The sequence below is a fragment of the Martes martes genome, assembly GCF_963455335.1.
Source record: "Martes martes genome assembly, chromosome: 16".
Classification (NCBI taxonomy): Eukaryota; Metazoa; Chordata; class Mammalia; order Carnivora; family Mustelidae; genus Martes; species Martes martes.
Window position 1 is genome coordinate 21,990,948 of NC_137904.1, and position 27,967 is coordinate 22,018,914.

At 35.8% G+C, this 27,967-nt stretch overlaps 1 protein-coding gene across 3 annotated transcripts in view; it reads right to left on the reverse strand.

Moving 5' to 3' along the window:
- NSRP1 (nuclear speckle splicing regulatory protein 1) overlaps positions 1–27,967 on the reverse strand; it is a 57,354-nt gene that overhangs the window by 16,267 nt on the left and 13,120 nt on the right. Inside the window, exon 1 of one of the 3 annotated variants that reach the window (XM_080826153.1) lies at positions 13,644–13,814. The exons of the other annotated variants lie outside the window; for them this stretch is intronic. The gene's annotated coding sequence lies outside the window, so the exon portion shown is untranslated. Of the gene's footprint in view, positions 1–13,643; positions 13,815–27,967 lie in introns of those variants that run through there. 3 annotated transcript variants of the gene reach the window in all.

Below are 27,967 nucleotides of genomic sequence, written 5' to 3' on the forward strand. Positions count from 1 at the left end.
CAAAGAAGACATCCAGATGGCCAACAGACACATGAAAAAGTGCTCCACCTCACTCAGCATCAGGGAAATACAAATCTAAACCACAATGAGATACCACCTCACGCCAGTCAGAATGGTTACAATTAACAAGTCAGGAAATGACATATGCTGGCAAGGATGAGGAGAAAGGGGAAGCCTCCTACATTGTTGGTGGGAATGCAAGCTGCTGCAGCCACTCTGGAAAACAGCATGGAGGTTCCTCAAAAAGTTGAAAATAGAGCTACCCTACGACCCAGCAATTGCACTACTGGGTATTTACCCTAAAGATACAAATGTAGTGATCTGAAGGGGCATGTGCATCCGAATGTTTATAGCAGCAATGTCCACAAGAGCCAAACTATGGAAAGAACCTAGATGTCCACCAACAGATGAATGGATAAAGAAGATGTGGTATATACAATGGAATACTATGCAGCCATCAAAAGAAATGAAATCTTGCCATTTGCAACGATGTGGATGGAACTAGAGAGTATTATGCTGAGCAAAATACGTCAACCAGAGAAAGACAATTATCATATGATCTCCCTGATATGAGGAAGTTGAGAGGCAAAGTGGGGGGTTTGGGGGGTAGGGAAGGAAAAAATGAAACAAAATTGGATTGGGAGGGAGACGAACCATAACAGATTCTTAATCTCACAAAACAAACTGAGGGTTGCTGGGTGGAGGCGGGTAGGGAGAGGGTGGTTGGGTTATGCACAATGGGGAAGGTTATGTGCTATGGTGAGTGCTGTGAAGTGTGTAAACCTGGCGATTCACAGAACTGTACCCCTAGGGCTAATAATATATGTTGATAAAAAATAAAAAATTTAATTAAAAAATGGTTTAAAGGGGAGCCTGGGTGGCTCAGTGGGTTAAAGCCTCTGCCTTCAGCTCAGGTCATGATCCCGGGATCCTGGGATCGAGTCCCGCATCGGTTCTCTGCTCGGCAGGGAGCCTGCTTCCTCCTCTCTCTCTCTCTGCCTGCCTCTCTGCCTACTTGTGATCTCTGTCTGTCAAATAAATAAATAATAAAAATCTCAAAGAAAAAAAATTAAAAAAATAAAAAAAAAGGTTTAAAAATTAGCAAACCTGCAATTATTCTAATTTTATGTTTGAAGACCAGTTGTTCACAAAATAATAGAAGGGAGTATTTATTAATAGTGCCTTCTAATAAAACTACAAATTATCATTAGTTTCAAATGTAGGAAGAGAAAAATTACTCCCTGTAAGGGCCTTTACCCCCTTTTTTTTTTTTTTTTAAGAGAGAGTGTGAGAGAGCAAGGTCGAGTGTAGCAGGGAAGGGCAGAGGGAGGAGAGGGAAAGACTCTTAAGACCTCAAGTAGGCTCTACACCCAGTGCAAAGCCCTACCAGGAACTTGATCTCACCACCCTGATATCATGACCTGAGCCAAAATCAATAGCCAGCCACCCAGGTGACCCGGGCCTATATCTTAAAGAAAACATAATTCAAGTTATAAATTGGCTCTTATGTAAACATTCCAACTGTCCTAAAAGTGCAAGAACTGCTATTGTACCACACGAATCTTTCAAAATAGGTTTTGTACCAAAAACCTCAGGGAAATAACCTTTTATAAAACCTGAAGTAGTAGTTCCTTGCAAATATTTCAACTTGATTCAACAAACATGTTCTGAGGGCCTACTATGTGTACAGCACTGAAAGTGGGAACAGAGCCATATCTGATCAACATCTTAGTTTTTTATGTCTAATCTAAGAGTTGGTAGGTTTCTTTTAGCTTAATTTCCAAATAAGAAATCAACATGAGGAGATAAATGCCAGGTTCATTTTAGAGATACTAATAATATATAACAATTCCCCCCCCCCCCACATGGTTATCAAGTATATAAACTGCAGAAGTAGGAAAAACACCGTGACTGGCTATTCCTAGTCTTTACTACCTCCCCTGGTAGTTTGTTTTGTGTAGAGAATAAGAATTATTTAACTGGGTACCTGGGTGGCTCAGTTGGATTAAAAGGCTGCTTTCGGCTCAGGTCATGATCCCAGGGTCCTGGGATGGAGCCCTGCATCAGTGGGGGGTCTGCTTCTCCCTCTCCCTCTACCCCAACCACTGACTTGTGCTCTCTCTCGTCCTACACTCTCTTACAAATAAATAAAATCTTAAAAAAAAAAAAGAAAAAAGAAATATTTAATCAATCTAATGTTTTATTGGGATGCAGTTGGACAGACATGATCTAATTAAAAGGGAAATGGTTTTTAAAACCTTCACAATTAGTTCAGATAAATGCAAGAGAAACCACATGATTTTGCATTTCTTACATCACTACGCATGTTTAGATGGGTTGACTCCTGGGCTTTTTATAACTACTAGAAGAGAAATAGCTTTATATGTATTACTAGAGCTCCTTTACTAGTACATGGAATATAGTTTAATGACACCAGGAAAGAAATAAGATACTGGACCATTAATTTATATTACTGAATTACCTTTCTTTAGTCACAAAATTTTTTTACAAAATGAAACAAAATTTTTTTAAAAAATAAAAATTCAGAAAAGGGTTCTGAATATTTTTTTGCAGATATCAATCTTTTCCCATAACTAATAAGTCACAAATTTTTAAAAAATCATATATAGCCTTCTTTATTAAATAAGACATTTACCTTATCCACTTATCCAAAACAGTTCTCAACTAAAGAAAAAACAGTTAAAGAATCAGTCCTTTCTCAAATGGCTTATGGCTATAATTTTTGGTTTTGCTCTGAGAACCCAGAAATGAAAACTTCCTGTTCTTTATTATTTTTCTTAACTTAGCAACAGATCATTTACTAAAGGTCCTACAACTCAGCAGTCTCTATTATGAGCTTTGTTTGTCTACATTCACATGATTCTCATTTAAGTATAAAGCTTGTTTAAAAGCTGCCAAAAATACACAAAATTTTTATTAGATAAGCTCAGAATGAAAAAATGGACATGGCTATAAACAGAAAAATTTAGAAAATATAAATGACCATTAACTATATGAAAAAATATTCAATCTTACCAATAACTAAGGAGATGAAAATGAAAATATTAACTTTTATCATCAAATTGGTACAGATTTTTAAAGTTATATCATCCAATACTGGCAAGGGAATGAGTACACACTCCCATGTTGTGAAAGTGTGAAACGGTTCCAATTTGGCAAAATGTATGAAAAGCCTGAAAAAATATCTGTTTCTTTTGAACCAGTAATTATTCCACTTTCAGGAGTTTGTTGTATAGATTTTTTAAAAAAAGATATACAGAAAGATTTAGGAGCTATTATAGTCACCGTATTACATAATGGGATATCCATTCACATTAGTGAAAAACTTGAAGCAACCTTTCAACATCAGAAGATCAGTTAAGTAAGCTGTATACCCTTCCACAGAAAGTTCTGCAGCCATTTAAAAGCCTGTTTTCAACAACATTTAATGGTATGGGCAAACTTCAATGCTATACCCATGTTAGTCCATGTTCACTACTAATCATCCCCTCTCATACTATGGCCACACTGCTTCTTGTGTCTTTGACCTTGATTAAAACTTTCCCATGATGTCCTCTATAATCCCTGGATTCTCATCCTCTTTGATGAACCTTTATTTCCTTGACTGCAACTGGCTCTTCCCCAAAGATACCCTTTCTTCTGAGGCTGCTCATGGCTTGCATACTTCACATTAGGAAGACACTGTGTCTCCTCCTGATTCTAGTGTCATACACTGTGGGTAAAAGTAAAAGCTCTACTCCTTTTAAGTTCATGCTTTATATGTAACTGTTACCTTTATCCCTTTTTATTCTCAATTTATGAATCCTTTACTACTATCTCTGACTCCTTGATCTCAGTTTTCCTCTCTGCTTTATATCATGCCATCATCATCAAAGATAATCCGTACAACACACTGACCTGACATTGTTTTCCTCAGGTCCAGGTTTCCTCAGGTTTCCTCTCCAAGTAGCTACCCTATCACTGTCACCCTTGTCATTATCTGTGACTGCTCCAGCTCTGAAACTATAAATCTGGACAACCAACCCAACAACAACCACTACTTTCCCACCAAATTTCACTGTATAGAAGATGTACATTATTTCATATACTTATATTGATGAAATTAGGATACACTTTATAATCAGCAGGCATCATCGAACCACTGTTGACCAAGAGGTATTCTTAGTAGTTGGTTCTACCTGCATGTGTGTAAATACTAAAACAGCATCAGCACCAAAACTGCAGAACGAATATCATCAAGTGTTGGTAACATAACATTTCTTAAAATTATGCAATTACATAGAGATAATTTACTTTGGAGTCCCACTTTGGCTTACTACTTAACATTCCTAGTTCATTCCCTACAAATACCCTCCAAACATTCTTAAGCTTGACGTCAGAAAGAATGACAAATTTAGAAAAATACAGTTATCAATGAATCTGAGTGAAGAAATAAGTTCAAAAAAGACTGATTGATCATGACTCTTTCATATGCATTCCTTGGAAAATCTGAACAAAATGAGTGAGAATTCACTAAAATCAAGAAAACAAACAAACAAACAAAAAACCTCCAGATTTGAAAAAGTTTTAGGAACCCTTAACTAATTATTTTTATTCACATTTTGCTTTTTAATATATGTGTAAGAGTAACCAAAGGTAAAAATTTATATACTATTAAGTCTAAAAGAACTTTCAATACTGTATAGTAAATATATAATTAGAATTCTAACTTGTAAGAATATTATAGTTTAATTGGTGGTGTTTTGTTAATGATGCAAAAATAACAGTGCAACTTACAATGCTTCTGACTTCAATAGAATATATAGCTCTCTTGCTCATTTATTTCCACTATCTTTTCTTTGCTCTTACAGATGCCACTAATACCTTGATTTTTCTATTATTTATTAATTTAAAAAAATTATTTGACAGAGAGAGAGATCACAAGTAGGCAGAGAGGCGGGCAAAGAGAGAGAGGGGGAAGCAGGCTCCCCGCCAACCAGAGAGCCCAATGTGGGGCTCTATCCCAGGACCCTGGGATCATGACCCGAGCCAAAGGCAGAGGCTTTACCCCACTAAGGCATCCAGGCGCCCCTATTTTTTAATTAATCTTTAAAGCAGTGAACCTTCAACTACTCTTGCCAATAATCTAAACCCCCATTGCCCATCTTTTATACCTATTTGATAAACATGAGTCCTGAATCCATGCAACCACCTGCTGTTTATAGTAGGCAGCTAAACACTCCTGGAAAATATTATTTCTTAGCTTCCAACTGTAACTGGGTCCTAATGGTATTTACCAAATCTCCTTTTTTACTAATCAAGTCTCTCTTTTTTCTCTACCAACTATATTCAGGTCTCCTCTCTTTGTAAACCTCCTACAGCCTGTCAACTTTCCCTACACATGACATTACCACTACCTTTAAAAATTATTATGAAAAATTATCTACAAAAAGGGTAAAAAAAAAATAACACAGTACCTGTGAATTCATTACTCAGGCTAAGAAACGGAACATTATCAATAGAGATGAAGTCAATATATATCCGTCCCTAAGTCTCATCTTCCACCCTTTCCACCCTAAATTTTGTTTATATAATCTTTCCTTGCTTTTTGTTAGTTTTGCTACATATGTATTAAAGGACTTCCGGACATGGCCACCCCAAAATATGCTCCATGGGCATACTGATTATTTTGAACTGAAGACACTTGAAAATTCCCATGTGAAAGGTGCCTTCCCGATACCAGAAGGAAGAAACAAACTTATCACTGAACATAGGGAGTCAAGGCCAAGAGAAATCAAAACATACCTTGTTAAAATAACTATCTTCCTTAGTCTACACATATATTTTACTTTCCCATAATTTCTGCTCTTCAACCTAGTATATAAGCACTTAGGTCTAGTCACTTCTTTGGGTCTTCATTGCTCTAGCAAGGGCTCCCACAGAAATATAAAATGAGCTTTGCTTTTCTCCTGTTATTTTGTCTTATGTCACTCCCAGCCAGAGACTCTGTGATGATGGAGGAATAGTTTACCTCCCTTATTGTATGTCTCTAAATGACATTAATTTTGCATGATCTGAACTTTTATACATACTCCCGCTAATGAATATTTATTTGGGTTATTTCCTTTTCTTTTTTCCCCAAAGAAAGCAGCTATAAACATTGTCCCTATGTCCTGATACACAGGTGTAACCATTTAGGAGAACTGCTATGTTGTAGAACATCGATCTTTAACTTTACTAAATACTGACAAACTGTTCTCCAAAGTGGTCTAATTTCCACTCCCACCTACAGTGTATAAATTTCCATTACATTTTACATAGTCCATACTTTTCTGTATTTTTTTCTAAGATTTTATTTATTTGACAGAGAGAGCAAAAGAGCACAAGCAGGAGCAGCAGCAGCAGGAGAGGAAGAAGCAAGCAGTCTACCCACCAAGCAGGGAGCCCCGATGCAGGGCTCAGTCAGCACCCTGGGATCACGACCTGAGCCGAAGGCAGACACTCCACCATCTGAGCCACCCAGGTGCTCCTTTTCTATATTTTCTAAATGGTCTAAAGGAATATGTATTTTTTATATACCCAGGAGGTTACTATAATTAAGTAACCAGAAATTATTCTAATTTACTAAGTAACAAATTTGTTAAGTAACTTTAAGATCCTACTCAGAACTGAAAGTTAATTATGCTTAGTATCTTGACCGGCTGTAGAATATAAAGTGCCATCTGCCTTTGTGTGGTCAAAGTTTCTAATTCTACACCTTCAGTCAGTTAGTACTTAATGTTGCCAGGTCACTCCATGCCAACCTTCAAAGAACTAAACAAATTAAACTAATGCCTTTATTTAACTAAAGAACAATTAACACCAACTTAAAGCAATTATTCATTCACTTATGTACTCACTGGGCATATGCCATGTGCAATACACTATTCAAGGTACTGGCCAAAAAACAATAAACAAAAACCTTTGCCCTCAATGAACTTATAAGGGAACAAAAACAGACAAGTAAAATATACATCAGATGTATTGCACTCTATGCAAAAAAACAATCAAGGAAAGATACAGAGACTAAGGAGAAGACTGAATTTAAAATAAGACACCTAAGGAAGGTCTCAATGAGAAAGTGTCATTTGCACCAGGACCTGCAAACAGTTAAGAAAACAAGTCACAATGAGATATAGAGAACACTTTTTCAGGCACAGAGAATCGACAAGGGCATGGCTAACATGTCCAAGGAAGTGGACATGGATCAAACAGAGTGAATGGAGACAGTTACTGCAGGGATTCAGAGGGGAAATCATGGTCTGAGAGAGTCAAAGAAGTATCTATGGAGGAAGAAAATCCAAGCTAAATTTAGAAAGAAAGGTAACATAGGAAAAAAAGTTGTATTATACAAAGGAAACCCGATAAAGAAATACAATGACATAGGGGCACCTAGGTGGCTCAGCATCTGACTCTTGATTTCAGCTGGGCCACCCGAGGTCATGGGATCGAGCCCCACACAGGGCTTGGGCTCTGTGCGCAGTCTGCTTGGGATTCTCTCTTCCTCTTCCCCTTCCCCGACTCATGCACTCTCTCTCAAAATAAATGGAGTCTTAAAAAAAAAAACAACAACAATGACATAAACATGGCAAGAAGGAAGAGATCAATATGATTAAAGCAAATGACTTCTGTGTGGGTGCTAAAAGCTAAAACTGGACTCAGACTACATTATGTAAAATAGAACCCTAAATGTGATGTGAAGACAAAAAAGAATTAACTTTTTTAAACTTAATAAAAAAGTCATTTAGAAAAATGATCTGGAATCAATGTAATATGGATAACAGGGAATTAGACAAAGGGCACTGAGGTTTTAAGACTATGGCACATGGGAATGGATAAATGGGATAAACTAGGTGATGCTCTAAAAGAAACAGAACTTGGAAGCAGATGGACTGAAGGAATGCAGAAAACAGGACCAAACATGATATTAAAGTTTCTAAGCTAGGAGACTGCAGAAATAGTAATCAGAGGTAGAATCATACATGTCCTGCAGAGATCATTTCACCCAGAGCTGTGGTTTTATTTATTTTTTTAAAGAGTTATTTATTTATTGGATTTATTTATTTATTTGACAGACAGAGATCACAAGTAGGCAGAGAGGCAGGCAGAGAGAGAGGAGGAAGCAGGCCCCCCGCTGAGCGGAGAGCCTGATGCAGGGCTCGATTCCAGGACCCTGGGACCATGACCCGAGCCGAAGGCAGAGGCTTTAACCCATTGAGGCGCCCAGGTGCCCCCAGAGCTGTGTTTTTAGAATGATTACAAACTGGACAAAAAAAATCATACTTATCCAAAAGGTATGAATGTACATTTTTGAAGTCTTCTAACAATAATTCTCCATTGAGAACTCAATTAATCTCATATATAGAACATGAGCCTCATAATTTCACTTCCTTAAAGTAAGTGGAGAACTCTCTGATATTGTACATTTTTTTCTAATATCTAAACATTTAGGTTTTGAAGAATAGGCAAAGAACCTAAAAATGTATTCACCTGAAACAATTCCTCAGGAAGGCAAGTTTTAAATCCATAGAAATATGATAGACTAGTTAATAAAATGATGCAGAAACAACTGTCTTTTGAACGAAATATTAAAACTGACTTCTCACTGTACCTCATTCCTTTTAGCAAACACCAAAACACATTCTAGGCATTAATAAACATTTAAATGTAAACACAAGTTGCAGAACTTGAAAAGAATAAAATGTTTTATTAAAAAGTAAAATGACAACATAGCCATACAAAGGACTTAGAGCCACTAGGACTCTCATATATCAGTAGTGGAAATGTAAAATGGTGCACCAACTTTGGAAAAGAATTTAGCAGTTTCTTAGAGTTAAATATACACCTACCATGCAACCCAGCCATTCCATGCCTAAGTATTCATCCAAGAGAAATGAAAGTATAGCCTGTACACAAATGTTCACAGCCATTTTACTTTTAACAGCCAAAAACTGGAAACAATCCAAACAATAGGTGAACAGATGAACTGTGGTATACTTATACAACAGAATACTACTCAGCAACTAGAAAGAGTGGACTACTGAAACACAGTGTGAATTAATCTCAAAGTAATTATGCTGAAAGAAGCCACCCACACCTCTCAACCACAGTATATATTGCACGATTCCATTTATATAAATTCCTCAAAATGAAAACTACAGTTGTAGAAATTAGATCAGTAGTTGCCTAGGGGTTGTAGAGGGGATCGGAAGGGGCAAGAGAACTACAAAGGGACATAAAGAAATTTTGCAGTGTGATGGACATGTTATCTTTATCGCAGTGATAGTTCATGGTATATACTTATGTCAAAATTTAGCAAACTGTATATTGTAAATAAGTGCACGTATAACATCAATTATACCTCAATAAAGGTGTTTTTAAAAAGTAAAATAACATCAGGCCATACACAGAAAACTGTAGACTCTTTTTATCTGTGGTGGGTAATTTTAAATAAAAATCTATGTAATAATAACAATTTAAAAATAAAATGAGCTATGGCTATTACAACTCAAAAATTTGAAGTGGAAGAAGAGAGGATTTGAACCAGTGACAGGGCTGACCAGTGTTTTAGAAAATCAGTTGCAACACAGTCTCAATGAATCACCTCAGGAAGAACAAAAGGGCATATTTAGAAATTAAAGCCAAGAGCCAAAATATGTCAAACCAACCACATATAAGGACAGGTACAGAGCAAATTCAGAGACAGGAATCTAGTAGCAGAGGCAAATTATTATGCAACAGATGAACAGACTGACAGAGACAAGCTAAAGAACATGGTCCAAGTATACAAAGCAAATCATTCCTGGAATGCATAAAAACACTAAGATACGAGGCTGATTTTAAGAGCAGAAAGCAGGGTAGCCCACATCATATGAAGCTAGAGAATGTGTAGCCAAAAACAGGTCATAGTCAAATAGACTGCAGAACGAACAAAAGCTGTGCACAGGAAAAGGAGCCCACAAAAAAATTCTTCTCAAAGTAAGGTGGGCTGTTCCATCTGGCTTTTATCCCTGGTTGCTCAAAGAGAACTGTCCTTAATTCCAACAAAACACCCTTAGTAGCTTCTGAAATTTTAACTTCTCTCAGAAGTGAAGATATTTTAGTTTTAACCTGAATTATATATAAATTCACTTTCATAAAGTATTGAAAAGAGCTCCTTGAAAGCAGAGATCTTATCTTATTCAAACTTCTATCAGTAGTGCCCAGTACAATGTCTTCTACATATCAGATTCTTAAATAATGATACTTAAAAGTTCTGAACAAGAAAACCATCCAAAAAAAAAAATGTACACTGAAATCTACATTATTCTTTTTCTGAATTAACACTTAATATTCCTAGACCGGGGCGCCTAGGTGGTGGCTCAGTCGGTTAAGCTTCGATCTTTGGCTCAAGTTGTGATCTCAGGGTCCTGGGATCGAACCCTACATCAGGCTCCCCGCTCAGGTTCCTCTACCTCTGGCTGCTGGTCCCCCTGCTTGTACTGTCTCTCTCTCTAATAAATAAACAAATGAAAACAAATTATTTCTAGACCAGTTTCCTTCCATTGCCCAGGACCTCCCTTTGTTCCTTTCCCACTGTCAAGAGCATATGTGATCCTTAAATGGAAAACAACTAGTAAAAACTTAAATTAATAGAGATGGTTGGAAAAATTAATTTGTGGCCAAAAAAAAAATCTCATCCAATCAAAAGCCGAATGTGCATAATTTTTTAAATTATTTGTACTCGGGTTACATTCTTGATAAGATATTAAGACAAGCTCCCCTTGAAATTGTTCTACAAGTGAGAGGTTGGATATAAGAAACAAACAAAAAAGCTGTGAAAAATCTCTCAGGAAACAAATGCTGGCTTGTCTGGACAGAGGGAGGGAAGAGTAGCAACCCAGAGGTGAACAGTATATGGCACACACTGGGGGGCTGGATGATGGTGAGCTTTTCCAAAATGTCTCTCTCCAATCACCTTGGGCAAAAAAGCACAATTGCTCTGAGGTAATCTCAGAGCAGCACTCCCGTTTAGGTGGGTTGGCAACCCCGATGTTCTCTCTGTTCGCTGAACAATATTCCACGGAAGCTTGGTCTCAATAAAGAGCAAATCTCTGATGGAGTTAATAGGAAGGGTTTCTTGATGGATGATGCAACTGGGAAGTCCAGATATCCTATGATCCAAAATATCGTAGGCTCTCTGCTCTGGGGTTCTTCTTCCTTTCTCCAGACAACCTGACCACTCCTTTCAAACACAGTACCAGCTAACTTAATGTGGCTAAATATCTCAATGGAAAATGTGTTCATGGAAAAAAATCAATCCATCGATCAAGCAAGCAAGCACTGAAGTATAAGAACTATTAAAATCTTTTTAAAGATTAAAAGCAAATATGTTATATGTTAATTGAATTTAAATAAAAATTTTTAAAAACATTAAAACAATAAAAAAACTGTATATACATTAAAAAAAAAAAGTTAATGAGCTAGTCAGACTATAAATTTTATATGACCATAATACACATCCTCAGATATGAGAGGATGTGGGTTAATATGAAGTAGAAATCATTTTTAAAAAAGAAACCATCTTGGGGAGGGTATGTGCTATGATGAGTGCTGTGAAATGTGTAAACCTGGCGATTCACAGACCTGTACCCCTGGGGATAAAAATACATTATATGTTTATTAAAATAAAAAAAATTAAAAAAAAAAAAAAAAGAAACCATCTGAGGGGCGCCTGGGTGGCTCAGTCGGTTAAGCATCTGCCTTAGGCTCGGGTCATGATCCCAGCATCTTGGGATCTGTCCTGTGTAGAGGTCTCTGCCCGGTGGGGAGTCTGCTTCTCCCCTTCCCTCTGCCTGCTGCTCCTCCTGCTTATGCTCTCTCATTCTCGGTCGAATAAATAAAATCTTTAAAAACATAATAAATACATAAATAAATAAAGGTGATTTGAGATTTAATTTAAAAAAGAAACAATCTGCAATAATGTATATAGAAAACAGTTAAAATGAAAATATCAAGAGATGGGTGAATGGATTAATGGGTATAGCTGAAAAATGTTTTAGTGAGTTGGAATTATTAGGCTAAGAAACACTTCTGAAACATTAAGAGGAAGGGATAAGAAAGATTTTTTAAAGGTACAAAGACATGATAGATTATTAACTTTGTAAAAACATAAGATACAGAAGATGTATAAATTAAACTGACTCCCAGAAGTATATGAATGAGAATTTTCTAGAATTAAAAAAATGTCAAATTGAACAGCTTATGAGTGCCAGAGGATAAATAAAACACACACATATACATAAACAACACCCTGATACAATAAAATTTAAGAGAATCAAAGACAAAAAAAATTCTAAGAGCTTCTAACAAGAAGAGTAGTTTACCTAGAAAGGAATAAGATAAAAATGACATCAGATACCTCATTAGAAACACAAGATTTAAAGTAATTCTTAAAATTACTATGCAGAGTAATTTTAAAATGTTGACAGAATTTTGAACCAAAAAGTTTATATCCAGATAAACTATCATCAAAAGTAAAGCTATCTTAAGCACACAAAGTCTTAGAATATTTCCTACATTAAAGGCCCTCTTTGAAAATACTCATTAAAGGAATCATTCCCAACAAGAATGATGTTATAAAAGATACATGAAAGTGAATAAATACAGGCACCTGGGTGGCTCACTTGGTTAAGCGTCTGCCCTTGGCTCAGGTCATGATCCCAAAGTCCTAGGACTGAGTTTAGCATCGGGCTCCCTGCTCAGTGGGGAGTCCGCTTCTCCCCAACCCCCCCTTGCAATGTTTGTGCTCTGTCAAATAAATAAAATCTTAAAAAAAAAAAAGTGAACAAATTATTTAGTAAAACTTACTATTACCTTCAAAAAGGAACAAAACATATAACCAAAACAATCTAGAGCCAAAAATCTAGGGAAATGTGGCTATGGATAACATGAATGTGGCTAGTGTGACTGAGGAACTTTTAAATTTTAAGCTTAAATTTAAAATTCTCTACAACTGGTGGGTGCTCTATCAGACAGCACAGATCTTAGCATGTTCCAATAAAATTTTACTTAAAAACAGGTTGCTGGCATATAGGCCATAGTTTGCCAACACCTCACCTGCTAGGTGATATAAATATAGTGATGAGAAAAGGAGGGCAAAGTTTGCCACAGTACTTGCTAAAGGGAGGATGGTGATGTAGATAAAAATACTTTAAAAAAAAAAACCATAAATGAAAGTCTGGACTTATCTGGGCAATGACCAAAATTTTTTTTCTTTTTAAAAAAATTTTTTATTATTGAAGAACAGTTGACACAGAATGTTGTTTTAGTTTTAGGTACAGAACAGTGATTCAACAATTCTGTATGTTACACTATACTCACCCTGGTAAGTGTAGTTACCACCTGTTACCATACAATGACCAAAATTCTAACTAAAACAGAGCAAAATGTGGAGCTTTCAAACTGGGAAAAAAAAAAAAAACAAACCCAAAACGAAAATTCAATCTATTAAATGGGAAAAGGAAAAAAGCAAAGAAGTATGGTAAATAAAAAATATAAAATAACGTGACAGAAAAATTCTAATACAATGTTCCAATACATACATGTAAATGAGTTAAACTCACTGATCTAAAAAGATGTAGGAATGGGTGCCTGGGTGGCTCAGTGGGTTAAGCCTCTGCCTTCGGCTCAGGTCATGGTCTCAGGGTCCTGGGATAGAGGCCCACACCAGGCTGTCTGCTCCGCAGGGAGCCTGCTTCCCCGTCTCTGCCTGCCTCTCTGCCTAATTGTGATTTCTGTCAAAAAAATAAATAGAAAAATTAAAAGAAAAAAGATGTAGGAATAGGAGATCAATAGGGATAGCCAAAGTCCAAAAAGGTACAGAAATGCTGAAAATAAGTGGCTGGGAAATACGAAGGACCACTGTGAACCAAGAGCTTCACAGTAATTAGAAAGTTTAAAAAAAAAGGCACAAAATAGAAAGCAAAAACAAATATAAAGGGGCGCCTGGGTGGCTCAGTGGGTTAAGCCTCTGCCTTCGGCTCAGGTCATGAACTCAGGGTCCTGGGATCGAGTCCCGCATCAGGCTCTCTGCTCTCTCTGCCTACTTGTGATTTCTCTCTGTCAAATAAATAAATAAAATCTTAAAAAAATATATATAAAGAAGAAGTGGGGTATTGTATTATATACTGAAGGAAAAACAGATTAAGAACTGGAAAACATAAACATTTATGTTTTTACAATGAATAAAACACCAAGACAAATCAACAGGGGAAAGAACAGTCTTTTCAATAAATAGTGCTGGAACAACTAGATACCTACATGCAAAAGAATGAAGTTAGGTACTTACCTCACACCATATAGAAAAAACTCAAATGGATCATAATCTAAAAGTAAGCACTAAAACTACAAAACTTAGAAAACATAGGAATAAATCTTTGTGACCACGGTTACATACTACATGACAAAATTTGTGACATACGAAACCAAGAGTATAAGCAACAATTGCAAAAAGGCACAAATTACATTTCAACAAAATTTAAAATAACTATTTCAGAGGACAGCATCAAGAAAGTGAAAACCCACTGAACAGAAGAAAATATTTGGAAATCATATATATGGTAAGGGATTTGTATCCTGAATAAGTAATTCTTACAATTCAACAATAAAGACTAAAACCAATTTAAAAATGAACAATGGACTTGCAAACTTGGATAGACATTTCTCCGAAGATATATAAATGGCCAACAGGCACTTGAGAAGATGCTCAGTATCATTAAGCCATTAGAGAAATACAAATCAAAACCACAATGAGATGTCATTTCACACCCAGCAGAATGACTAAAATAAAAAATAATAAGTGTTGATGAGACATGGAGAAACCAGAATCCTTAAATGTTGCTGGTGGAACTGTAAAATGGCATAGCAACTTTGGAAAATAGTCTGGTAGTACTTCAAAAGGTAAACACAGAGCCACATAAAACCCAGCAGTTCCATTCCTAGGTATATACTCAAGAAAAATGAAAACATGTCTATACAAAAGCCTATACATGAATGTTCATAGCAGCATTATTCTTAATAACCAAAAAGTGGAAACAACCCAAATGCCCATCAAGATGAATGGATAAATGAAATATGGAATGTATATCCATACAATAGAGTATCATTTGGCCATAAGTAGGAATAAAGTATTGATAAAGGCTACAACACAGATGAACCTGAAAGCATTATGCTATGTGAAAGAAGCCATGTTTTGTGACTACAAAAGGCCACATATTATATGATTCCACTTACTTGAAACCCACTGAGTAAGAGACAGAAAGTCAGTAAGTAGTTCCCAGGGTTTGGGGAAATGGAGAAAGGGGAGTGACTGCTAATGGGCACAAGTGTCTTTCTGGGCTTTTTTAAAAAGACTGTTCTAAAATTAGGTAATAATAATGACTGCACAACTCTGTGAACATATTAAAAACCATTGCATTTTATGGCATGTGAATTTCTTTGCAATAATGTTACAAACACATACATACAAAACAACAACAATTTTATAAGGGCATCAACAATTTTAGATAGCAATTTTAACTTACTCTTCTCTGAAACTAACAGATCAGGAAAAGATTAATTACAGAAAATACAAGTAAGTTCAAACTAACAAATATATAGACAACTCACATACTGTGAAAAATAAACATGCTTTTCGAAGACATAAGAAGCAAAAACTATGTGCTGGCCACAAAGCAAACACCATGTTCTTCGGTTTTAACAATAAAACCAGATATCTGTAACAACAACAAAAGCAACCAAAAACAAACAAATAAGGAAACAAAAACCAACCTCCACCCATATGTCTAGAAACTCAAAAACCATAGTTCTAAATCCTCAGGTCAAAGAAGAAATTATAAAGGAAATAACAGGATAATTAGACAAGTACACCAATAAAAATACTATGTAACAAAATTTGTAAGACAACTAAAACAATATTAAAAAAAACTATAGATTTATGTGCTTATATAAGAAATATCAAAGTTCAACTCAAGTTGAAAAAGTATCTGTAGAATAACTCAAAAGAACAAAGGAAACAAAGATATGGGCAGAAATCAAACAGAGTAGAGATAAAATGGAAAGATGAATAAAATCAAATGCTGATTCTCTGAAAAGTTAATAAGACAGACAAACTTCTGGCAAGATCATCAAGAAAAGTGAAGAGATACAGGTGATGATAGATGAGATTTAAAAGTACTATCATAATACTATAATATTGGGACGCCTGGGTGGCTCAGTTGGTTAAGTGGCTGCCTTCGGCTCAGGTCATGATCCCAGCGTCCTGGGATCGAGTCCCGCATCGGGCTCCTTGCTCCGCAGGGAGCCTGCTTCTCCCTCTGCCACTGTGTCTGCCTGTGTGCGCGCTCGCTCGCTCTCTCTCTGACAAATAAATAAATAAATAAAATCTTAAAAAAAAATACTGTAATATTTACGTTTACAATATTACATTACAAAAGGTCATAAATACTTAAATAAAATCTTAAAAAAAAAAAATCTGTACAGACCAATAACCACAAAGACATCCTCTCCCAAACAGCCATAAACCCTGATAGTTATACAAGCTGAATTCTCCTAAAATTTTCAAGGAGCAAATAATTCGTTTTCTACAATTTGTTACAGATAATAGAATACAAAGAGAAATACCTAAAATGCTTTATATGGCTGACATCATTTTGATTTCAAAACTAGATAATAATAAGAAAAGAACAGATAGCTGTTTGTGTTTTCTTAGAATTTTTGTCTATTTGGCATCCATCCACCAGAAAGCCAATTACATTAACTGTACGTTCTTATTTCCTGTATTCTTGATGCTCTGGCATTTGTGATCTCGCTGACTAGGGAGAAACTACCTCTCCCAGGGTTGGCCAATTCCTGAGAGATAGCAAAGGTTAGTCCAAGAATGTATTTTTCCTATGTAAACTGAAGAGCCCAAACTCCGAACTATCTCCTTTACCTGGCTGTTATACTTTAGGAGGCATTATTCCTCTGCCCTAAGCACTAAAGGTCAGATATTAGCGACTGGAGATCACCTCCGTAAGTCCAGAGCCTGCCAACATTATTCGAACTAGCCAATTCTAGTGTTTCCCCCTTCCTTGCCTTACCCCTTGCTCTTGCTTTTGCTTCCTGACTACATCTGGTACTTCCCATGTCCTTGAGTGGAACAGCATGCTCCCTTCTCTTGTGAACAGTAATAATCTTTCAATGCATTCTCTCCATGTCAATGTCACCCCCATAAATTAAAATCTGCACCCCCATAAATTAAAATTTTCAGATAATAACTAAAGCCCATTTCATTTATGAAACAGACGTCTGAAAATCCTAAATGGCGAATTAGTGAATTGAATCTGTTAGTATATTAAAAATAACACATACTGTTCAAAAACAATTAACACAAAAAATTCAAGAATGGGGGCGCCTGGGTGGCGCCTTGGGCTCAGGTTATGATCCCAGGGTCCTGGGATCGAGTCCCGAATCGGGCTCCCCGCTTGGTGGGAAGCCTGCTTCTCCCTCTCCCATTCTCTCTGCTTGTGTTCCCTCTCTCACTGTCTCTCTCTCTGTCAAATAAATTTTAAAAATCTTTAAGGAAAAAAAAAAAAGAAATTCAAGAATGGTTTAATATTTGAAAGTCTATCAATGTAATCACATTATGGACTACAGGAGAAAATGACTATTTCAATAGATTCAGAAAAGGCATCTGATAGTTTTAATGATTTATTAAAAAATTGCCAGTAAACTATGAACAGAAGGAAAAATTCCTTAACTTGATAAAGTCTATATACTAAAAGCTAATATACATCAAACTTAATGGAAACCTTCAGAATCATTCCATTTAAGATACAGATAAGAAAAGATGCCCATTGAGGCTTTGTTCAACATATTACTGGAGGATATGGCTAATATAATAAAATGGGGGGAAGGGGGAAGAAACCAAGGAATAAGGATTAGAAGAGATGAAGCAGATGGTGTAGACAAATTATCATCATAAATGAGTTTAGAAAGACTGCCAGATACAAGAAATCAACTTAAAAAAATCAATAGCGTTGCTCTGTACCAGAATAGTCATATGGAAAATAAAGTACCACTCAAAATAGTTATATGGAATATCTAGGAATTAACTTGAAGATAAGGCAGAGAACATTAATGGGTGAAAAATCACCTCACAAAAGAGTCTAAATGAATGAAGAACTATACTACATTTACAGGTAGTTCCTTAAAAATTAATCTATAAATCCAAGACAGTTCCAGTATAAATCAGGAAAGTTTTGTTCTAGTTTTCAAGAAATTTCACGAACTTATTCTAAAATGTCTATGTAAGAATAAACGTCTAAAAATAATTGAATCAAGTTTAAAGAGAAGTATAAAGGGACTCACCCTACTAGATAGTATGATTTACTACTAAGACATAATAATAAAAAACTGTGTAACTGCCATAGCAACAAACAATAAACAAGAGAGCTTAGCAGCAGATTCATGAATATATGGTAACTTGACATGATAAAAATGGCCAATAAATCAGAAGGAAAAGCATGCATTATTTACAGATGGTACTGGCAAACACCTGTGCCATTCTAAGAAAAATAATGTTGGATCCCTACCTCACAACATGTATAAAGGTGGACTCAACATGACCTATATATAAAAGGTATTACAAAGCCAATAGTAGAGAGGAGAATATCTTGGAGAATAGCTTCAGAGTCGTGAATATCTACTTAGACAAGACCTCTAAAGCACAAACTATATAGGGGGAAATTGATTTGACTACATTTAAGAGAGAATTTATGCTCCATAAAGGACACATTATAGTCAACTCTAAGCTTAATAACAAGTTAGCTCTCGAATATTGGACTTAAGTTTATATATCTCTTAAATAACTGTTTCATGAGGCAATTTAGTTTGGCAAGACCACTGTTTAGTCCACATGGTCATTCAGAAACCTAAGCTCTTTCTGGCTTGTTGCTCTGCCATTTGCTAGGGTATAGAGAAAGTTAGGTCATGGCCTAAAATAACAAACCTATCCATCTTCTAATTTATAACAAGGAAAAAAAGAAGCCCACATCAAAAAATTTTCTTTTGAGCTATTGAAGTAGAAATGCACATAACACTTTTGCCCATATCTGATTGACAAAATTAGTCACATGGCCTCAATTAGCTAATGATAAAGTTAAAAAATGTAATCCCTAATTGAGCAGCTATGTGCCCAGCTTAAACTGTCTGTAAAGGTAAGAATAGATTTTGGTGAATTATTAGCAGTATTCACCATAAGGACACAAAAAAAGTAACAGACTTATGTCTAAAGCCAACAAGGGATTAATATCTAAAATATATAAGGAACTCTTACAAATCATAAAAAATAGAAACAGGAAATACAACAGAGAAGTGGTCAGTGGACATGAATGAGAAACCTGAAGAATAAGGAATGCCTAACAAACACTTGAAGAGATAAGTCAGCTTCATAATAATCAATAAAGTACAAAATAAACAACTAAGAATTGGAAAAACTATAAGGTGTTGTTGAGTAAATAGAGAAACAATGACCACCAACAAAATGAAATTGAATGTAAACTGGTATATGTATTCCAGAAAACAATTTGCCATGCTCTCTCTAATCCTAATCTTCTTCCTTAGTGAAAAATTTATTTATATACTCCCCAATTCAGAAATCTCACTCCTGGATATATTCCCCAAAGAAACTCTTTCGTGGGACAGATATGAGAATGTTTTTTTCTTTACAGTATTGTTGTGGTAGGAGGAACAGAGGGTAATTTAAATGTTTATTTCTTAAGGGAATAGGATCAGATAAAGTTGAGATATATAGATATATATATATCTATATATATAGATATATATACTGTAGTTAGAATGAACTAGGTATACACACTGAAATGCAGTGTTGACTTAAAAAGATCTGTAATACAATGGTATTTACATATATAAAACATACTCAAAACAACACAATATAAAAGGACACATCCTCAAGCATACCTATCAAATCAGGGTATGTTTAAAGGGGAATGGAGAGGGGATTAGGGATGAAGAGGAAAACTAATAAAAAAGAGCCTTGTCAGGCTGATAATGTAATTGTACCCCGAAATGAGGACTATGACTAACAATTCCCTGCATGTTTAAAAAGTTTACTGCATAAGTAACAGTTCTTTCCATTGCCAAAGAGATGTCTCAGTTCCAGAAAGACAAACACACACAAACATAAAAATATGAAAGATGCAGTTCTGAAATAATCTTCTGTTTTGTATGACAATTTCTCTATGACGAAAAGACATAGCAAGAAGTGGGAGAAGCATAAGAGGAGTGTTTAAAGGAGAGTAATTTTAGACTGCTCATAGAAAAAGGTATAGTTCTTTAACACTGTGCAAGATACAGATTTAAGGAAAACAAACTCAGAACATGGTTTTTAATATCCAATGCTGCATCAAAGAGTTGAAGAAAACATTTTATAAGATTTAGTGAAAGCATATTTACTATAATTAATGACCTCTTCCTATTATTGCCTGACTCACTAATAAAAGGAAAACTACAATTCATTCCACTTAGAAACACAAACTTATTTTCCAAAGGGACATCATTAACTATGTTGGTAATAACTAGCACACCTATGATCAAGTCAAGGTTGTGGGGCGCCTGGGTGGCTCAGTCATTAAGCATCTGCCTTCGGCTGGGGTCATGATCCCAGGATCCTGGGATCCAGCCTGGCATCGGCTCCCTGCTCAGCAGGAAGCCTGCTTCTCCCTCTCCCACTCCCCCTGCTTGTGTTCCCTCTCTCGCTGTGTCTCTGTCAAATAAATAAAATCTTAAAAAAATAAAAAAAAAAGTCAAGGTCTTGTTGTCCCCACACAGGCAGATTTTAATGAAATACACTTGGCAATTTTTTTTTAAAGACAAGCAACAGTTTGGCACCTAATATATAATCACAATGACCAAGTCAGGTGTGCAGCATCCCCAGTACAGACTTTATTAGAGTTCAGTTATAAATACACAATCTCTTGACACTGAAGATGTAGTTCTTGCAGATAAAGCCCAAAGGCAGGAAATGAATCTTCTCCCAAAAGCTGCTTCTTATCTTTAAAGTAACCTCAAATTATTACTAAACTAATAAAGTAATTTTGTTCCAGAAAGTGATCTGATCTATTTTATTTTCAGCTTTTGATAAATCCAAGAATGAGATGGAGGATTATTACTTTTTGTCTCACTATACACACTGAAACACAACATGAAAATAAAGGAAAATAAATTTTAAATGATTTTTTTAATGGTAAAGTTGGAATAGGCAATAGCAAAGCCTGCCAACAGATGAGGAAGATGGGTATGGTTTCAGAAAAATAAAAAGCTAATTTTGTTATTGAACAGCATATTTGGGAGTAAAGCTTTTATTATCTTCTAATTAGAAACTGTTAAAAAATGAGTAAAAAAGGTACAATAAGATTGCATACAATCAAACAAAATAATTCAAAAATATAACTATGGTTATTACTACCTTCTTAATGGAATTTTTTTCTAATACAATGGCCCTTACCCAATGGCCACAACCCAACATGAAGATCAAGATTCTATTAAAAAGGCAGGCTACCAAAATGATGACTGTCAACAGTTTCACTGTAGCAATCTGGGCACCATTCATTACACTTCCATTCTGTGCCAAGCACTATAGTAGGCATTTAATATCATAGCAATACAGGTACTATTTATTACACAGCTACTCCATGCCCCACACTGTACTAGGTATTTGAGGTATGCTCCCTCTAATCCTTAAAATAAACTTTTAGTAGACCATATTATAAATGTGGCACTGAAACTGAGAGATTAAACAATCTGCCCAAGATCTTAAGCTAGGAAAACAATGCAAAGCTTCTGGTTTAAGGTGGCAAATTAATACATGCTGCAGCCTCCTCCTCCTGCTTCTTCCCCTCCTAATCCAAACCCTCAAAATGACAGGAAATCCACAATTATGCCAGAAAACAAGAAGGCGTACTTTTAATGTACTGGAAACCTGAGGAAGATATAAGGGAAGAAACCAAACTGCCCACAGAGACTGAATGCTAGAAAAGGTGGGAACAGTTCCCAGGGTGCTACAAATTCTGAGGTAAGGGAGAGAAAATAGGAAAAGACAGAAGACAGATTAACTGCAGTTTTTGCATTAAAAGCAGCAATATGGGTAGATCTCTATATACTACCTTTTTTGGAAAAGGCAAATCACAGAGATTTCATTTCTGCCCTTAGTTGGAAAGGGTGAACACAGAAACTTGAGTAAGCCTGGTAAAATTTTAGAATACCAAGGATAAATAAAGAGAAAAATCCTAAAACATATGAGAAAGGAAATCGAGAAAGCGGATTACTCACAAAGAATTAGATAGATACCACACACTTCTATTTGCAAAGAGTGGATATAAAAATAAAGTATGATACTTTAAAGTTTCTATATGTAACCAAACTATCTTAAAAAAAAAAAAGATTTATTTATTTATTTATTTATTTATTTTAAAGATTTTATTCATCTGACAGAGATCACAAGTAGGCAGAGAGGCAGGCAGAGAGAGAGAGAGGAAGGGAAGCAGGCTCCTCACTGAGCAGAGAGCCCGATGAGGGGCTCGATCCCAGGACCCTGAGATCATGACCTGAGCCGAAGGCAGAGGCTTTAACCCACTGAGCCACCCAGGCGCCCCGATTTTATTTATTTATTTATCAGAGAAAGAGAGAGAGCGTGCACAAGCAGGCAGAGCAGCAGGCAGAGGTAGAGAGAGAAGCGGGACTTGATCCTTGATCCCAGGACCCTGGTATTATGACCTGAGTCGAAGGCAGCGGCTTAACCGACTGAGCCACCTAGGCGTTCCCCAAACTATCTTTCAAGTGTGAAGGCAAAACAAAGACATATGCAGGTCTGCAAGGATTCAATTATTACCCACAGATACACTCCAAAAGAATTACTTGAGAATATACTTATGCAAGTATAAGACAAAGTAGCAGCATGAAGTAACCAACAGCAAAGAAACCAATAAATTCTAAATGATTCTTGCATTAAAGAGGTTCAAAATAAAAGTTATGAACTACTTTTTTAAAATTATTTTTTGTGTGTGTGAACTACTTTTTTAAAAAAAGTGAGGTCAGGGCGCCTGGGTGGCTCAGTGGGTTAAGGCCTCCGCCTTCGGCTCAGGTCATGATCCCAGGGTGCTGGGATCCAGCCCCGCATCCGGCTCTCTGCTGAGTGGGGAGCCTGCTTCCCTTCCTCTCTCTCTGCCTGCCTCTCTGCCTAATTGTGATCTCTGTCTGTCAAATTAAATAAATAAAATCTTAAAAAAGAAAAAAATGAGGTCACTAAAAAAACAAAGCTTGTGACATGCAACGCAGGACTGTAGAAACATTTATAGCCCTTAACAAGTTTCTTAGGAAAGAAAAAAAGACTTTTCAGTCAAAGAATTTAAAAGAAAACAAATTAAGAATAAAGAAAGGTTACAAGGGGACCTAGGGCTGGCTCAGTCAGTAGAGAGTGTTAACTCTTGATCTCGGGTTTTAAGTTCAAGCCGCATGCTGGGTGTAGAGGTTACTCAGAAATAAAATTAAAAAAAAAAAAAAAAAAGAAGATTATAAGGTAATAACAAAGAAAAAAGTAATATGCTAGAAAACTAAAAGAGTAAATGACCAGTAATCAAAAAGTTGATTCTTCAAAAAGGTAGTAAGTGATCTAGGCAAACTTTTGTCAGGTCTGACCAAGAAAAAGGAGAGAAAACAAACTTCAGGAATAAAAACGAGACAGAATTACAAATTCAGCGATTTTTAGAAAACATTTTAACTACTACAGAAATTCTCTACAAATATGATTTGAATCCTAGGGGAAAAAAATGAGTGATTATTTCAGAAAATACAAATGGCCAACATTAGCTGAAAAGTAGAAATCTGAATAGTTAAGGACAAAATGCAATAGATCACTTTGCAGTTTAAAGGGAACATATTTTCTCTGTTAACTGAGGCAGAGATTCTTAAATAGTTTGGTCTCAAGACCTTTTAAAAGGACTTTTGTTTATATGGGTCATCTTATCAATATTTACCATATTAGATATTAAAACAAATTTTTTTAAAATTTTTTTTAAGATTTATTTATTTGACAGAGACCACAAGTAGGCAGAGAGGCAGGCACAGAGAGAGAGAGAGAGGGAAGCAGGCTCCCCACTGAGCAGAGAGCCTGATGTGGGGCTTGATTCCAGGACCCTGTGATCACGACCCAAGCTGAAGGCAAAGGCTTTAACCCACTGAGCCACCCAGGCGCCCACAAAATTTTATTATTAAGTCACTGAAAAACAACTATAATTCATTCATGCTAACAACATTCTTATTAAAATAAATGTACTTTACAAATACATTTAGTAAGAGGAGTAGCATGTTTTATATTTTGGTGCATCTTTTTAACAGAAGATTGCTCAAATTTGCTGTGTTCAATTTGTTGCAATTCATTTGTAATGCAGCCTCTGGAAAACCCCACTGTACACTTGTGAGAAAGACAACAGTAAAAACAAATAAAGTCTTGTTATTATGAAAACAGTCTGACTTTGCAGACCTCATGAAAGGATCGTGGGGATCCCTAGGAGACTCCATATTACAACTTAAAAAGTGCTGGAGAGTGGTGATGATTGCACAATGTGAATGTACCCAATGCCACACCTATAAATGGTTAAATGAGAAATTTTATGTTATGTATATTTTGCCACAACAAAAAAATAGCAAACAAAACCCAGCTGCACATACAGAAGAATAAATACATCAAGACCAAGACGTTTATTCTAGTAAAGCGTGGTTTTGCTTTAGAAAAATCTATCATTGTAATTTACCATAGTAATAGATGTTGAGAAAATGTGATAAAATTCAATCCAAATGCCTAATAAAAATTTTTAGCATTCTAGATTGGTCAGCTTCCACTAATTTATTCTGTGTTAACAAACAACATCAAAATCTCATGGCTTATAGCATAAAGATTTATTTCTTGCTCATGCTACGTGTCCATTACGGATGGCTTGTAGGCCCATACTGTCTTCATTCCAGGCTAAAGGTAGTCTCTATCTGCAACAAGCTCTTCATATGGCAGAGCCGAAAAGCTACAGCTAAATCACGAGATGGCTCTGAAAGCTTCTGCTCTATTATAGCTTATCAGTTTCACTCACATTCCACTGGTTAAACAAGTCTCATGGATAAGCTTAGTATCAAGGGCAGAAAGTGTATTCTCTCACACGGAGGATTATCTGATAGGAGAACTCTGTAGAGATGGACCCAGTAGGCAGGATTACCCAATAACTGTAAACAAGAAGATTTAGAAATGATACACCTACAATAGAGGGCAACTTCTCCAATTTGAAAAAGGGTATTTACCATGAACATAGAGCACACATAACTACTGCAATATATCAGAAATAAACACTGAGAAAAATACAACAATAAATTTAAAAGATCCCAATCAAGCATATGAGTTACAAAGTCAATTAACTATGTCATCTTAGGCAGGTTAAACTCTCTGCCCATTTACTTCCTCAACTGTAAAACAAAGATGACAACATCCTATTTTAATGATTCTACAACATATTTTTTCATATTTTAATGTCTCAGAGATTGGTGACATCTTAAAAATAACAGTTATCACCCAGAAGGCAATAATGACATGCCAAATGAAAACCTTCCACTGACACTTTCTGATACCATCAAGAAAAGCATCACTAACAAAGCATCTTAGGTTTAGCAAAACATGGTAATATTTAGTGTTACTGTGATGATTACATGAACTAATTCATATACAACACTTAGGGCAATGGCTAACAGCAAGTACTCAATAAATACTATTTTTTCTCATTCTTTTTCCTACTATATATCAAACCCAATTATAATGCTAGAGTAACTGAAATAAAACTGCACTGGAACAGGATTAGAGAAAGAAATCAATGGAATAGAACAGTCTAAAGAGAAACAGATCCACATATTTATGGGAATTTAAAATACAATAAATGAGCCATTTTACATCACTGGGAAAGGCACAGAGCAGTAGTTCTCAGTTCTATTATACTCAGTACCCTTCTTTTATAGGGCCCTTTTATCTATATTGAAATGAAACATACAGAAAATAAACTTTCTACACACAATTTTTAAAAATTATATACACATTCCTTCTTTTTCATGAAGTTTTGGATACACACATATATACACCCATAAAGAACTATAAAGAATAAAGGAAAGTAACTTATAATGGAATATAAACTCTATTTATATATGTAAATGCATAAGCACATCAGAAGACAGGATCAAAGTATCATTCTACCATGTAGACTCACTGTAATCACCATTAATGTTACAGATACAAATGTTGACTGCAGAACTGATGACTCAAATACTGCCAAGTGACACTGGTGACAGTGACTGGATTTTCTTAAACGGTGAATCCTTTGTAAAAGTTCTCCCCACCCTCCACCCCCAGTAAAATTCTAAACAAAATAAGATATAATCTTCCCTCCATCTACAAGGCTGTCAAATTAGAGGATTTTTTAGCATACATTTTGCCATGCAAAAATAATACTTTCTAAAAGTACTTAAATTTTTATTTTATTAAAATCTATTTAATAAAAATAAAATGTACAAAACATATTTTGTGTTTATGTGCAAAAAGAACTTCAGTCTAGCCCCATAAAATTATAGTTTTTCATCTATATAAAGGTTCGGAGGGATCTTACCTATATGGATGGGGTCATGAGATACCGAGTATCTACATTCTCTGGCCCACATCAAAAACTGGCATCAGTAATACTCTCAAAAACTTCAATAAGCAAAAATCACTCCAAAAACTTCCTAATGCCCCTCTGGAAGTAGTGACTCCTCCACTGAAAATCCTTGGAATAGACTCTTCAAAAAAAATATTCTCGGGGCACCTGGGTGGCTCAGTGGGTTAAAGCCTCTGCCTTCGGCTCTGGTCATGATCCCAGGGTCCTGGGATCCAGCCCTGCATCAGGGAAATCTCTGCTCAGCAGGGAGCCTGCTTCCTCCTCTCTCTCTGCCTGCCTCTCTGCATACTTGTGATCTCTGTCTGTCAAATAAATAAATAAAATCTCTAAAAAAAAAATTCTCGACAACCCGATACCAACTTTATTGACAATTAATAGCCCCATCTACTCAATATATTCCTAAGTCACCACAAGACAGAGCTGTGTAATTTCATATGGTAAAAACCATGTCTCAACATAACTTCTATTTGTGTTCCTTTCCCAACTAGTAAACAGGATGGCGTCTTTGAAGTCTGTCTTATCTCTGGCCAGTCTCCCAACTAACCCTTTTTCTGTTGCTTCTGAAATCCATTCTCTCATACTTTGAAAATTCCATTATAAACAACCTACCTCTCAAAGGGAGTACATTATAATGTCTAAAAGCATAGACTCTGGAATCAGGCAGATCTTCTAATTTCAAAATTCTTATTATTACCTAGGTACTCTGTGTGATACAGACCAATTTACTCTCTGACACCTTAGCTATATAAACTCTTCTTTTCCTTTAGCTTCTTCCCTTCCAGCTTAAACATGCATAAATCCATCGCTATCCTAAGAAAACAACAAAAAGGAAGATTCCACCAACTCCACTATTACTCCTTAAAGCTATCATCTCTATCTCTTCTCTCTCTTTCCTGTCACATTTCTTCAAAATAAGACCACAAATTAAATCGAATGAGCTACTGGGTGTGGTGCATAAACAATGAATCTTGGAACACTGAATAAAATAAAATTAAAAAAAAACAATTGATCAATCAAATGAGGTAACAGATAATAAAACAATAAAACGGATGGAAAGGGAGACTGCAGAGCTAAGAAAAGTTATTGAGAACTGAAACAATTATTAGAGATAATAAATAAACTAGAAACAGCAAAAACCAGAAAAGACA